Source organism: Scyliorhinus canicula, chromosome 1 (assembly GCF_902713615.1).
Source record: "Scyliorhinus canicula chromosome 1, sScyCan1.1, whole genome shotgun sequence".
In the NCBI taxonomy this organism is placed as follows: Eukaryota; Metazoa; Chordata; class Chondrichthyes; order Carcharhiniformes; family Scyliorhinidae; genus Scyliorhinus; species Scyliorhinus canicula.
The window spans coordinates 231,307,603-231,322,015 of NC_052146.1; positions in this window are offsets into that span (position 1 = coordinate 231,307,603).

Consider the following 14,413-nt stretch of genomic DNA (forward strand, 5'->3'; position numbering starts at 1 on the left):
GCCCCAATTTCCTTTTCATCAGCGAGATTGAAGTTGAATGTAATGGCTTCCCAGGAATTAACCGGCTCCCCAGCAAGAAATCATGTGGCCGTCATTTAGCATTCCTTTATAAAAATGTGAAGCTGGTGCAATGCCTGTTGAGGGGCACTGAGGAGGTGAGTAGCTATTTCCATTTCCCGGCATGCAGTTCAAGGGCACTGGAACTGCTGCCCCAATGCTCGGGGATGGGAGAGCACTCAGTGGGGTAGGGCTTTGTCAGGAGGCTGAAGCCTTCCAGGTCAGGGGTCGCCCCTAGACGGGGGTTGAGGAGGGGGGTGTCGAAGGACTTCTCATCTGTGAGGCCATCAAGCCATCTTTAATTATTGTGGAATCCCAGAACAGGGGCAGCTGCCAATCTGTCCTACCAAACACTTCCAGGACAGAGCCTATCTGCCTATCTGTCCTACCAAACACTTCCAGGACAGAGCCTATCTGCCTATCTGCCCCACCAAACACTTCCAGGACAGAGCCTATCTGCCTATCTGTCCTACCAAACACTTCCAGGACAGAGCCTATCTGCCTATCTGCCCCACCAAACACTTCCAGGACAGAGCCTATCTGCCTATCTGTCCTACCAAACACTTCCAGGACAGAGCCTATCTGCCTATCTGCCCCACCAAACACTTCCAGGACAGAGCCTATCTGTCCCACCAAACACTTCCAGGACAGAGCCTATCTGCCTATCTGTCCCACCAAACACTTCCAGGACAGAGCCTATCTGCCTATCTGTCCCACCAAACACTTCCAGGACAGAGCCTATCTGCCTATCTGTCCTACCAAACACTTCCAGGACGGAGCCTATCTGTCCCACCAAACACTTCCAGGACAGAGCCTATCTGACTATCAGTCCCACCAAATACTTCCAGGACAGAGCTTATCTGCCTATCTGTCCTACCAAACACTTCCAGGACGGAGCCTATCTGCCTATCAGTCCCACCAAATACTTCCAGGACAGAGCCTATCTGCCTATCTGTCCCACCAAACACTTCCAGGACAGAGCCTATCTGCCTATCTGTCCCACCAAACACTTCCAGGACAGAGCCTATCTGCCTATCTGTTCCACCAAACACTTCCGGGACAGAGCCTATCTGCCTATCTGTCCCACCAAACACTTCCAGGACAGAGCCTATCTGCCTATCTGTCCTACCAAACACTTCCGGGACAGGTAGGTTCTATGCTGAAGGTCACTTTAACTCCGTTTGACTGTGAACAGCCTCTAAGTTCACAGCTGAAGGCTATTGCTAATGTGGAATTGGCCTTGTCAGTTGTGAGAGCATTTCACAGCTGCAGGTTGAGTTTTCAGCTGCTCCTGCTGTTGGCTGCAGTACCTGAAGGCTGCTGTTGCGGTTTCCTTCCTTTTCTGTAGCCAGAAAGAAGTACAATTCTTTTCGCCAATTCTGGGTCCTGAAACACTGGGCTCAGGGGGACATTTGGTCCAGAAGGCAATCTGTTTTGAAGTAAGATGATGCTGCAGGATCTCCTGCGCGACATTGATCCATACGAGCCACCTAATGATACTGTTGAAGAAATGCTTTCACAGATTGCTGGTACTTTTGTTGCTGGTGTGGTGAGTGCTGCATGTAACTAACATGTCACCGCGGGATAAACACGCTGGAAGTCAAGGATGTTCAACTGCCCCTTTAGCGCCAGTGGGATATGTGGATGCCAGGATTTGGTTCTGGTGAGATTGGGCCATGTGGTAGGGCCTGCACAACTGCGGCTCCTGGACGTAAATTAGCAATGATAATGGAACGAGTAACACATTGATGGATAGATCATTTCTACTTCTGGAATGACAACATATTCCGCGCGTTTTGTTCTTTTTGTGAAAATGGGCTGATATAGCTTTGTAATGGTATCAGTTTGGAGAACAAGGGAGACCCTCATCATTGCCCGATTCTCATAGGACAAGGCTTTGTCCATCAACTCACCCCCTCACTCTCTCCCATTCCCCTCCCCTCCTTCCCCCCATTCCCCGACACTCCTCCATTCGTTGACCCTCTCCTCCCAACCGCACCACCACCCCCAACTACCTTATTCCGCCCTCCCAGGGCTCCTCCAAGGGTCTGTGTAACATCAATCCAGGGCGATGGGCTTGTGTCGGTACTATCAGTGAGCCAATATACAGGGCTGGGGAGTGATGATCACTTGCTATGAGGAAAGGTCTGGTGTTCCTCAGTTCGTGCCAGATTCTGACTCTTGTCTTGTGCAACGACATGCTTGACTCAGTGGAAATTGGCGGAGTGTGAATGCCTCGTGTCTTTTATAGTCAGATCCCACCCCTGAGTGTCCTGTCTGCTTATTGGTCATGGCCTGTTCTATGTCCATTAGCTGCTTGTCTGTATCCAGCGTGATCCCAGTGCATGCGCAGGGGGTTTCTTCTCCATGCCGGCCATGGCGGCGAAGCTTTACAGCGGCCGGCGCGGAGAGAAAGAGTGCCCCACGGCACAGGCCCGCCTGCAGATCGGTGGGCCCTGATCATGGGCCAGGCCTCCCATGGTGTTGATCATCCTGAATGGTGGAGCAGGTTCGAAGGGACGAATAGTACATATTAAAACCATGGAATAGAACCATAGAATACCTACAGTGCAGAAAGAGGCCATTTGGCCCATCGTATCTGAACCAACCGTCAGTAAGAGGATCAAGCCTAGGCCCACTCCCCTGCCGTATCCCCATAACCCCACCCAGGCTGCACATCTTTGGGCACTAAGTTCAAATTTAGCATGGCCAATCCACCTGACCTGAGCATCTTTGGACTATGGGAGGAAACTGGAGCACCTGGAGGAAACACACGCAAACACGAGAAGAAAGTGCAAACACCACACAGTCACCAAAGGTCAGAATTGAACCCGAGTTCCTGGCATTGTGATACAGTAGTGCTAACCATTGTGCCACCATGCCGCCCCGACCTACTCCTGCACATATTTTCTATGTTCCTATGATCCATTGAACACAGGTGCTAATAAGGTGGAAGTGAGGATGTGTGGAACCTTAACATGGTTCTGCAGGGGAAGGCTGGTGACAGCAGAAGCATGTTGTGGTAGTCACCACTGATGTATATATTGTATATATAGGATGTTGATATAGGTGCTTTACGGTAAGGCCCCTATACTGCAGGTACGGGGACAGATCCCTGCCTGCTGGCTCCGCCCAGTAGGTGGAGTATAAATATGTGTGCTCCCCGTACAGCAGCCATTTTGTCAGCTGCTGTAGGAGGCCACACATCTCAGTGTAATAAAGCCTCGATTACATCCTACTCTCGTCTTTGCGTAATTGATAGTGCATCGATTTATTACAGTGAGTTTTCAGAGATGTACCTCCACATCAAGCCGGATCGCCTGCAGCTGCATCGTCAAGCAGAAAACACCAAAAAGGACTTTGAACATTGGCTAGACTGTTTCGAAGCGTACATCAGGTCTGCACCAGACACAATTCCAGAAGCACAGAAGCTCCAGATCCTTTACACACAGCTGAGCTCCAACGTCTTTCCACTCGTCCAGGACGCGCCGACCTACGCAGAGGCCATGGCGCTACTGAAGGAAAACTACGGTCAGCGGACTAACAAAATCTACGCCAGACACCTCCTCTCCATGCGGCGCCAACTTCCCAGTGAGTCAGTGGAAGATTTCTGGCGCGACCTGCTCTCCCTCGTTCGAGACTGTGACTGTGAAGCCGTTTCGGCCACGGAACATTCGAATTTACTGATGAGAGACGCATTTGTTACGGGCATAGCATCTGGCTCGATCCGCCAGAGCATCTTAAAAGGGGCCACACTTGACCTCGCAGCGACCAAAAAGCTAGCGCTCTCACTTACAGTCGCATCACGCAACATTCAGTCCTATGCCCCCGACCGCGCGGCCCACCCCTCCTGTGCATTGTGGACTCCACAGACGGCCACCCCATCGTGGACCCCATCAGCGACCGGGGATCCCCATTCATGAGTGATGACAAGCTTCAACCCCAGGGGAATCGGGCAGGTAGATAGGGAGAATGGGACGGTCTGGAGGGCCGTCCAGCTGGCCCTACGGTCCAGAAATCTCCTGGCCTCCCGCTGGCATGAGGTCCTCCCCAACGCACTTCACTCCATTCGGTCGCTCCTGTGCACTGCGACTAATGAAACCCCCCATAAACGTCTTTTTGCCTTCCCCAGGAAGTCCACTTCCGGGGTATCGCTCCCAACGTGGCTGGCAGCTCCAGGACCCATTCCCCTCCGTAGACACGTTTGACCTCACAAGGCGGACCCATTGGTTGAGAGGGTACAGCTACTTCACGCCAACCCGCAGTACGCTTACGTAGCATACCCTGACAGCCGCCAAAACACAGTCACCCTCAGGGACCTGGCGCCAGCTGGTTCCCCACACGCACCCCCCTCTGACCCGGCGCCACCCTCCCTTCCCCCGGCGCACCCACCACAGTCCCCGCTCCGGGACACTCTACCCTCGCCTTGCCCACACCCGGGGATGAAGAGGATTTTGACACGTTCCCGGAGTTACCGAAGACCAAGCCGCCGCCAGAGTCGCCACCAGCACTACGGCGGTCTCTACTACAAATTAAAGCAGTGGACTGCCTGAATTTGTAATATTATCTGTACTTTTAAAACACAATTTCCTGTATATAGTTCTCCACCACCCCCGCCGGGCTAATTTTTTAACAGGGGGTGAATGTGGTAGTCACCACTGAGATATATATTGTATATAAAGGATGTTGTTATAGGTGCTTTACGGTAAGGCCCCTGTACTACAGGTACCGGGATAGATCCCTGCCTGCTGGCTCCGCCCAGTAGGCGGAGTATAAATATGTGTGCTGCCCGTATAGGAGCCATTTCCGTCAGCTGCTGTAGGAGGCCACACATCTCAGTGTAATAAAGCCTCGATTACATCCTACTCTCGTCTTTGCGTAATTGACAGTGCATCACATGTGTAATGGATCTGATATGGAGGGTGGGTTGGAGGCGGCTGTCATCTTAGGTTGAGGCAAAAGGAAGACATGTTGGAAACACTTGTGTGCATGATCAGAACAGATGTGACAAGGACAGAGGAACTGGGGGAATGGAATGGAGTCCCGACAGTAAGGCCGGTATGAGAAAATGAAGTCAAGGTAGCCGGGGGACTCTGTGGACAAGTAATAAATATTAGTTGATTGCCTGTTTCCCGAAATAGAGACAGAGATGCCAAGGAAGGAAAGGGAAGAGTCAGAGTTGGAACAGGTGAAGGTGAGGGAAGGGTGGAAATTGGAAACAAAGTCATTGAAGTTTTTCAATTCATGCAGAAATTTGAAATGGCATCAATACAGTCATCAATATATCAGAAAACGAGATGTAGGAGGGGGTCTGAATAGTACTTGGATGTCCCTTGTGAAGAGTGAGAAGAGTGCAGCAAGTTCAGAGTGAGACAGGATAGAGAGAGGGAGAAGAGCATAGAAACTGAGATGGCCAATGTCAGATTGGCAATTCTCAACGAAAAAGATCAAGAGATGATAAGGGGCCAGATGGAGGGGTCCAAGTGGAGGGAGAATATTGGAGATGGGTGAAGGGATCTATTAAGTGAGCAGAAGACTCCAGGTCAAAGAAATGGGCACAGAGACAGGGGAGATGGAAGAAGAGCTCTGTGTAGTGCTGAGTTCGAAATTTGTTGACGTTTGTACGTAAAGGGATGAAGCTGCGGCCTTGGTTCGAGTATATGCTATCTTCCTATGAGAGATTACATGAACTAGCCTGCACAGCAGAAATGTATTATTGTGTGTTATCTGCAGTAGAAATCATAGCTGAGGTAAAGACTTATTTTCATTCTGAACAAGGTTCAATTTTGTGGCTTCATTTTGGTATGATTTCTGATGGCACAGCACACGGTACAATGAATCTGTCACTGTGAAAAGGTACTGATGATGTGCGGTATTTTGAAAATTTACTTTGTTGTTTTAATTCATTGAAAATCATGTTCAATTAAACTTGAATCAATAGTGTAATAATTATAATAATATGCTGATGATTTGAAACTACTGACTGTGGAGAGTGGTTGATGCCGCGTTGCTTCTGTTATGCGGGTTGTCAATCTGCGTTTTCATCGGCAGGAGATAGCTCGGTGCCTGTGTCCTCACGCTCGGAGCTCCATTCTCAGCTGGGATACTTCCCATGCTTTGAAAGAAAGATTTGCATATAAGAAGGGACATCTCTCAGAAATGTAAACAGTGCTGCCGAGACAATGCAGTACTGTGGTCCCTAGTTTCTCAAAACATAAAAGTAACAACTCACAGGATGTTCAAGGTTTTTGGAAAAAAGAGGCTTTGTAGGCATGGATGGATATTACATTGCAGTCAATCAGAGGGAGATGGTGGCATGGTGGTAATGTTGCTGGGCTAGTGCTCCCAAGGAACTCTTTGGGAAATGAGTTCAAATCTCGCCTTGGCAGCTGGTTGAATTTAAATCTAACTCATTAAATAACATCAGGAACTGAACACTGACACCAGTGTTAGTGACTGTGGAACTATTATCAATTGTTGGAAAAACCCATTTTGATTCACGAATGTCTCCTTTGGGGAAGGGAATCTGCCATCCTCAACTGGCCTGGCCTACATGTGACTCCAGATCCACAGCAATGTGGTTGACTCTTAACTGCCCCCTCAAGGGCAATTAGGGATGGGCAATAAATGCTGGCACAGCCTGTGACACCCATGTGCCATGAACGAATAAAATAATAAAAGACAGTTATGTACAGCTGCTGCAGGTTCCAACAAAATAGCGTCATCAAACACAACAGCAAGTTTGTGAGGCCTCTCTCTATTCATCATCCTGAATAAAAGAGCCTCTCTAAATAGCCCAATGTGACCATCCTGAAGATGTGAGGCCAGTGAATGAACAATATCTTGGGCATTCATAACCTCTCACCGTCCCCTAGGAGTGAGGGTCTCAATCAAGTCTATCTCTCAAAAATCTTGGCACGCAGCAGGAAACCATTCCTTTTTTAAAAAATCTTTTTATTGGCAGTTCCCATATTTATAAACAGTTGTAAATATGCACATCACATTTTTCTCGCCCGTGCTAATTTCCTTTATTATACAGAGGTTTAGTTTGTCATTCATTTGACTGACCCTACGTGCATTTTGTTGCCCTCTGAATCGGTCTATGGTTCCTCCCCCTTCCCCATTATCATACCCCTCTCTGCCCCCCCCCCCCACCTTGGCTTCGGCTGTGCTTTTCTTTTCTTTTCCAGACAGAATGGGGAAAAAAAGGGGGGCCCCTCATCTCTTGTGGTTTCCCCACCTTCCTTCCGCCTCCCCTGCCCCCCAGGGTTGTGCAGTCTTTTGGTACCTCATCTATCTTGGTGTTTTTAAAAAATTCTTATTCCTGGCCTCGAACAGATTTTGGAACAACCCAACAAACTGCCCCCAAGTATCCAGGAAGCCTTCCTCTGAACCTCGGGTGGCGTACTTAGGGCGGAATTCTCCGCTCCCGGGAAAAATCGGGAGGGCCGCCGTGAACTCGGCCGAGTTTCACGACGGCCTCGGAGGCCGCTCCTTGCCCCCTATTCTCCCCTCCTGGCGGGGCTAGGAGCGGCGCTCTGTAAATCTCGGCCGCGGGGGCGTCGCGCCGAGAATGACGCGGCCGGCGCACCTAATGACGTCAGCCGCGCACGCGCAGGTTGGCCGGCTCCAACCCGCACATGCGCGGCTGACGGCATGATGCTGACGGCACGAACCCGCGCATGCACGGTGGCCGTCTTTCCCCTCAGCTGCCCCGCAAGACGTGGCGCCTTGATCTTGTGGGGTGGCGGAGGGGAAATAGTGCATCCGATTTGGACGCCGGCCCGACGATCGGTGGGCACCGATCGCGGGCCTGTCCCCTCCCGAGCACAGTCGTGGTGCTCTTCCCTTTCTAGGCCACCTTCAAGCCCCAAACGGGCTTCTCACTCCCATTTCACGACGGCAGCGACCAGGTGTGTTTGCCGCCGTCGTGAAACGGCCGCGAACGGCAGGCCGCTCGGCCCATCCGGGTCGGAGAATCGCCGGTCACCGTGGAAACGGTGAGCGGTGATTCTTCCGAGCCGGGGGGGGGGGGGGGGGGGGGGGGGGAATCGCAGGGGGCGCGGAGGGGGGGGGCGTGAATTTTATTGGGGGGCCCTCCCGCGATTTTTCCACGTGGCGTGGGGAGCGGAGAATCGCGCCCTTAATCTTCTCCAGGTGGAGAAATGCTGAAAGGTCAGCGAGCCAGTCTGCAGCTGTTGGTGGTGCTGCTGATCGCCAGCCGAGCAGGATTCTGTGCCATGCGATTAGGGAAGCGAAAGCAAGGGCGTTGGCCCCCTTCCCCATGTGTAACTCTGGCTGCTCCGATACCCCGAGGATTGCCACTATTGGGCATGGCTTCACCCTCACCCCTCACGGTAGTATGGTGGTTAGCATCAATGCTTCACAGCTCCAGGGTCCCAGGTTCGATTCCCGGCTGGGTCACTGTCTGTGTGGAGTCTGCACGTCCTCCCCGTGTGTGCGTGGGTTTCCTCCGGGTGCTCCGGTTTCCTCCCGCAGTCCAAAGATGTGCGGGTTAGGTGGATTGGCCATGCTAAATTGCCCGTAGTGTAAGGTTAATGGGGGGATTGTTGGGTTACAGGTATACGGGTTACGTGGGTTTAAGTAGGGTGATCATTGCTCGGCACAACATTGAGGGCCGAAGGGCCTGTTCTGTGCTGTACTGTTCTATCTAACCTTGGATATTGCCTCGGAGAAGGCTGTCCAGAACCAGGCAAGCTTGGGGCAAGCCCAAAACATGTGTGTGTGGTTGGCTGGGCCCCTCTGGCACCCCTCACATTTTCCCTCCACCTCCGGGAAGAACCTGCTCATTTAGGTTCTGGTCAGGTGCGCTCTGTGCACCACTTTGAGCTGCATTAGGCTTAGCCTTTGCGCAGCAGGAGGTGGAGTTTACCCTGCTCTGTGCTTCGCTCCAGAGTCCCCATCCTACCTCTGTCCCCAGTTCGTCCTCCCATTTTTGTCTGGTTTAGTCCATCGGAGTCCGGGCTCTGTCCAGTAGCTGTCCGTATATTTTCCCACATAGCCCCCCCCCCCTCTTCTCGTTGCTTGTGCCTATCAGGTCCTCTAGTAGTGTGGCTTCTGGGGCCCCAGGATATCCTACTGTCTCTTTGCAGAGGAAGTGTTTCATTTGGAGGTGTCTCATTTCCTGTCCTTTTGCTGGCCTCCACTTCCTCGTCAGTTTGTCTAGTGTCACCAGTCTGTGCCCTACGTAGAAGTCCCCGACCGTCAGTGTGCCCCCCCTTCCTCCTCCATCTTTTGAAGGTGGTATCCAGCATGGCTGCGGGGAATCTGTGATTGCCGCAGATGGGAGCCATAGGGGACATTTTGGTTATCCCGAAGTGCTGTCTCAGCTGGGTCCACGTTCTCAGCGTGGCTGCTACCACTGGGCTTGTTGTGTACCTTGCTGAGGAGGATGGGAGTGAGCTGTGGCCAGTGCCCGGAGGGTCGTTCCTTTATAGGATGCCTCCTCCATTTGTACCCAATCTTTGTCGGGTTCTTGTACCCAACCCCTCACTCTTTCTGCCGTTGCTGCCCAATGGTCGTATTGTAGGTTTGGTAAGGCCAAGCCCCCTTTGATTTTCCTTCTTTGCAGTGTCTGTTTGGGAATTCTCAGGTTCTTACACCCCCACACAAACGGCATGATTAGACTGTCTACATTTTGGAAAAAGGTCTTGGGGATGAAGGTTGGAATGGATCTAAACAGGAAGAGGAACCTTGGCAGTACGTTCATCTTGATCATCGGCACTCTCCCCGCCAGAGAGAGTGGGAGTGAGCCCCACCTTTGAAGGTCTTTTCTTACTTCCTCCACCAGGCTGGTCAGGTTCCACTTGTGGATCTGTATCCAGTCTCTGGCTATTTGGATCCCCAGGTAACGGAATCTGTTCTGGGCTGTTTTGAACGGGAGCCCCTCCAGCTCTGTCCTTCCTCCGTTTGGGTTCACTGGGAATGTCTCGCTTTTGCCCAGGTTAAGTTTGTAGCCCGAGAAGGTTCCAAACTCTTTCAGTATTTGCAGTATTGCCTTCAGTCCCTCCTGTGGCTTTGAGACATAGAGGAGCAGGTCATCTGCATTGAGTGAAACTCTGTGCTCTCTATCTCCTCTCCGGATTCCTTTCCAGCTTTTCGCGTCCCGCAGGGCTATCGCCAGGGGTTCGATCGCTAGCGCGAACAAGAGTGGGGACAGGGGGCAGCCCTGTCTTGTTCCTCTCTGTAGCTGGAAGTATTCAGAGCTGGTGGTGTTAGTTCGGACACTCGCTTTGGGAGTATTGTACAGGAGCCTCACCCAGGTGGTGAATCCTGCTCCTCGCCCAAACCGTTCCAGTACCTCGAGGACGTATTTCCATTAGACTCTGTCAAAGGACTTTTCTGCGTCCAGGGAGATGATCACCTCTGGTGTTCTCTCCCTAGAGGGGGTCATTATTACGTTCATCAGACGCCTGATGTTCGCTGTGAGCTGCCTACCCTTGACAAAGCCCGTTTGGTCCTCTGTGACCACCTCTGGTACACAGCCCTCCAGCCTTTTGGCCAAGACCTTTGCGAGTATTTTCGCATCGACCTTCAGCAGCCAAATGGGTCTGTATGATCCACATTCCGTCAGGTCTTTATCTTTTTTGGTTATCAGTGGAATTGTGGCCTGTGCTAGCATGGGGGTCAGGGTGCCCCCTGCCATTGAGTCCGTGAACATGTCCCTTAAGTGTGGGGCCAGGACTGGTGCAAATGTTTAGATGTCCACCGGGAACCCGTCGGGTCCCGGTGCCTTCCCCGCCTGCATGGAGCTGGTGCTCTCCATGATTTATCCCAGGTCTATTGGTGCTTCCAGCTCCCCCAGTCTGTCTTCCCCACAACTGGTAGTTCCAGTCCATCTAGAAACTGTTTCATCCCCGCGCCCCCGTTGGGGGGCTCGGAGGCGTACAGTCCCTGGTGGAAGGTCTCAAATGCGATTGACCTCCTTTGGTTCTGTTACCAGTCTGCCTCTGCTATCCTCTACGTGAGCTATTTCCCTTGTGGCTGCATGCTTTTTCGGCTGGTGAACCAATAGGTGGCCAGCCTTGTCTCCGTGTTTGTAGAAGGTGCCCCGTATCTGGCGGAGTTGGTACACTGCTTTCCTAGTGGATAGCAGGTTAAAGTCCATTTGCAGCTTTTTTCTCTTCGACAGCAGCACTACGGTCGGGGCCTCGGAGCATTTTCTGTTGACTTCCAGGATGAAGTCCACCAGTTGTTGCCTGGCCACCCTCTCTTCCCTATCGCTGGTTGCCTTGGGGGTATGGTCTCTCCTTTAATCACGGCCTTCAGTGCCTCCCAGAACTTGGAGAGTGAGACCGCCTCGTTTTGGTTGTTACTAACGTAGTCGCCTATGGCCCGCAATGTTTTTTGACAGAAAGCCTTGTCGCCAGGAGGTCCGTGTCCAGCCTCCATATGGGGCGCTGGGCACGGCCTGTTTCCAACCTCATATCCATATAGTGTGGAGCATGGTCAGAGATAACGATTGCGGAGTACTCCGTTCCTGTGATCCCTGGAAGCACCGATTTTCCCCACTGCAAAGAAGTCAATATGGGTGTATACCTTGTGTACTTGTGAGAAGTATGAAAATTCCTTCTCTCCCGGGTGCAGGAACCTCCATGGGTCCATCGCCCCCATCTGCTCCATAAATGCTCCTAGTTCCCTGGCTATGCCAGTCTTTTTCCCTGCTCTGGGGTTTGATCAGTCGGTCAGTGGGTCTTGTACACAGCTGAAGTCGACCCCCCCCCCCCCCCCCCCCCCGTGATCAGTCGGTGTGTGTCAAGGTCGGGGATTTCTGCCATTGTTTTCTTTATGAATTCTGTGTCGTCCCAGTTGGGAGCGTACACATTTACCAATATGACCAGTGCCTCTTCCAGGACACCGTTGACCTTGACGTACCATCCCCCTGGGTCCATAACTGTCCTGGTTTCTGTAAACCTCATCCTCTTGCTAATTAAAATTGCTACCCCCCCCTCGCCTTCGTCCCGTAGCATGAAGGTATGTCTGTCCTGCCAGCCCTTTCTTACCAGCAGTCGGTCCTTCTCCCTCAGGTGCATCTCTTGTAGGTAGATGATGTCTGCTTTTAGGCTTCTTGGGTGGGTGAAGACTCTGGATCTTTTCACCGGGCCGTTGAGTCCCCTTATGTTCTAGGTAACAATCCTGGTGGGGGTTTTTCGACCCCCCCAGTCCTGCGGGATTACCCATACTTACCTGGTGGACGCGCCCCTGCACTCCAGGGGGTTCCCTTCGTTAGGGGGCCATCCAAAATGGCCGTGGTCGCCACTCTCGCCATGAGGTCAGGCCCCAGGGCTCCGGGGTTTCCTATTGTCCAGGGGGCTCCCAACATGGCCGTCAGCTATGTGCAGGCCACGTGGCTGCCCCTGCACTCCAGGATCTACCTCCGCCCTGAAGCCCTCCTGAGTGGCTGTTTGTGGCGCCATCTTGGTTCCTCGCCCTGTTCCATGCCTGCCGAGGCCTGTGTTCGTGCTGCTTATCTACCTCACCCTTCTCTTTGATTCTCTTTTGTTCTGCGCTCTCCCTCGACTCCTCTCCCCCCCCCCCATGGTCCCTGTTCCTCTGTCGTCGTCCCTGTGTTCTCCTCCCCCCCCCCCCCCCCCCCCCCGCCCTGTCCCTGCCCCCTCTTTGTGCCAGGCGCTCCCTCTCCCCTGAGAGGCGCGCCGCGGCCCTCCTTTCCCCCTGCCCTCCCGTGTTGGCCCTCCTCGCTAGCACGGTGGCCTCCCTCCCAGTACTTGCCCTGCTCTGGTCCTGTTTTACCTTCCTTTTGCTCGCCCTGGTCTCGCCCTCCTGTTCGCCTTTCTCACCCTCATTCACCTAGCTGCGCTCCCCTCCCCCCATTGCATTGAGAGATGGAACGACCCCGGGAACGACTTAGCACAGTCCCGCACACCAAACACGTGTGTACAGTTCGTGATCGTATTGTCTCTGTTTGCGGTCTGCCCTCTGCTCTTTGTTCCGATTCTTCCTTTCTTTTCCATCCCTGTCGCTTTCATGATGGGCGTCCCCCAGTTTCTTCGCTCTAACAAACTCCTCCGCTGCCGCTGGTGTGTTAAAAAACAGCTCTTTCCCCTCAAATGTTACCCAGAATTTGGCCGGGAATAACATCCCAAATTGCACATTACTTTTGTAGAGTGCCGATTTGACCCTGTGGAATTCAGCCCTTCTTTTGGCCAGGTCCGCCCCAATGTCCTGGTACACCCTTATGGTCTTCCCTTCCCACATGCTCGATTTCGTCTGCCGGGCCCACTTTAGGATTTTATCCCTGTCTTGGAACCTGTGCAGCTTCACGATAATCGCTCTGGGCTGCTCCCCGGCTTTGGGCCTGGATCGGAGCGACCTGTGCGCCCTGTCGATTTCTGGAGAGTTTGGAAATTTCTCCCTTCCCACTAGCTTGCCCAGAATTTGGGTGACGTAGCCTGTTGGGTCTCTGCCCTCCATCCCCTCTAGCAGACCCACTATTTTAACATTCTGCCGTCTGGATCTATTTTCCTGGTCCTCCACTTTCCCTCTTAGGCTCCCCTGGGTCGTTACCAGGCTTTTCACCTCGGTTTCCTGAGTTACCATCCTGTCGCTCTATTCCGAGGCGGCCCTCTCCAACTCCTGAATCGTTTTCTCCTGCGCCTCCACCTTCCTTTCCAGGCCATCGATGGTTCGCTGCATTTTGTCCGTTGTCTCCGCCAGCATCTCCTTCATCGTTGTGTGGAGCTCCATCTTGAGTGCTTCATGGCGTTTATCTCCGTTTTTATCTCCTCCTTTACGGCATTTCTTTCCAGGGGGGGGGTCGCCGCATCCTGTTCCGGCTCGCCAGCTTTTCTGTTCCCTGGTTCACTTGAACCTCCGCCTCGCCCTGTGGGGCGTCTGCCTGCGCGGCCACAGCTCCTGCTTTTTTTCCTTCGCCTTCGCTGCTGCTCCTTCTAACATCTTCCCGTCCCCCCGATTTATTATTTGCAGGCACATTTCTGTTATGTGCCTTTCTCTTTTATTCCTGGATTTTGGTACGAAAAATTAATTCTTTACCCCCCCCCCCCCCCCCCCCGAAAGGTTTTTTCTCGTTTTAAAACAATTTTTTAATATAAAAAGGAATTTTTTTTTTAGAAAGTTTTAAAAAAAAAGTTTTAAAAATTTTCAGGAGAGGAACAAAAAAGGTTGAATAAAAAAAATTATAATTTTGTTTCTGTCTTATCCTCTCCGTGTTCCGACTTTCAGGCAGTTTCTTGTTGCGATCCCCACTCCTCCTCCACGTGCTGCACACCGGGACCAGTGTCTCCTCTTTTTTTTTGCCTCTTCAGCTCCGTGGAACGGAGCTTTGGCGCCTGGGCAGGGAGGGCCGTTTTCGCGGGAC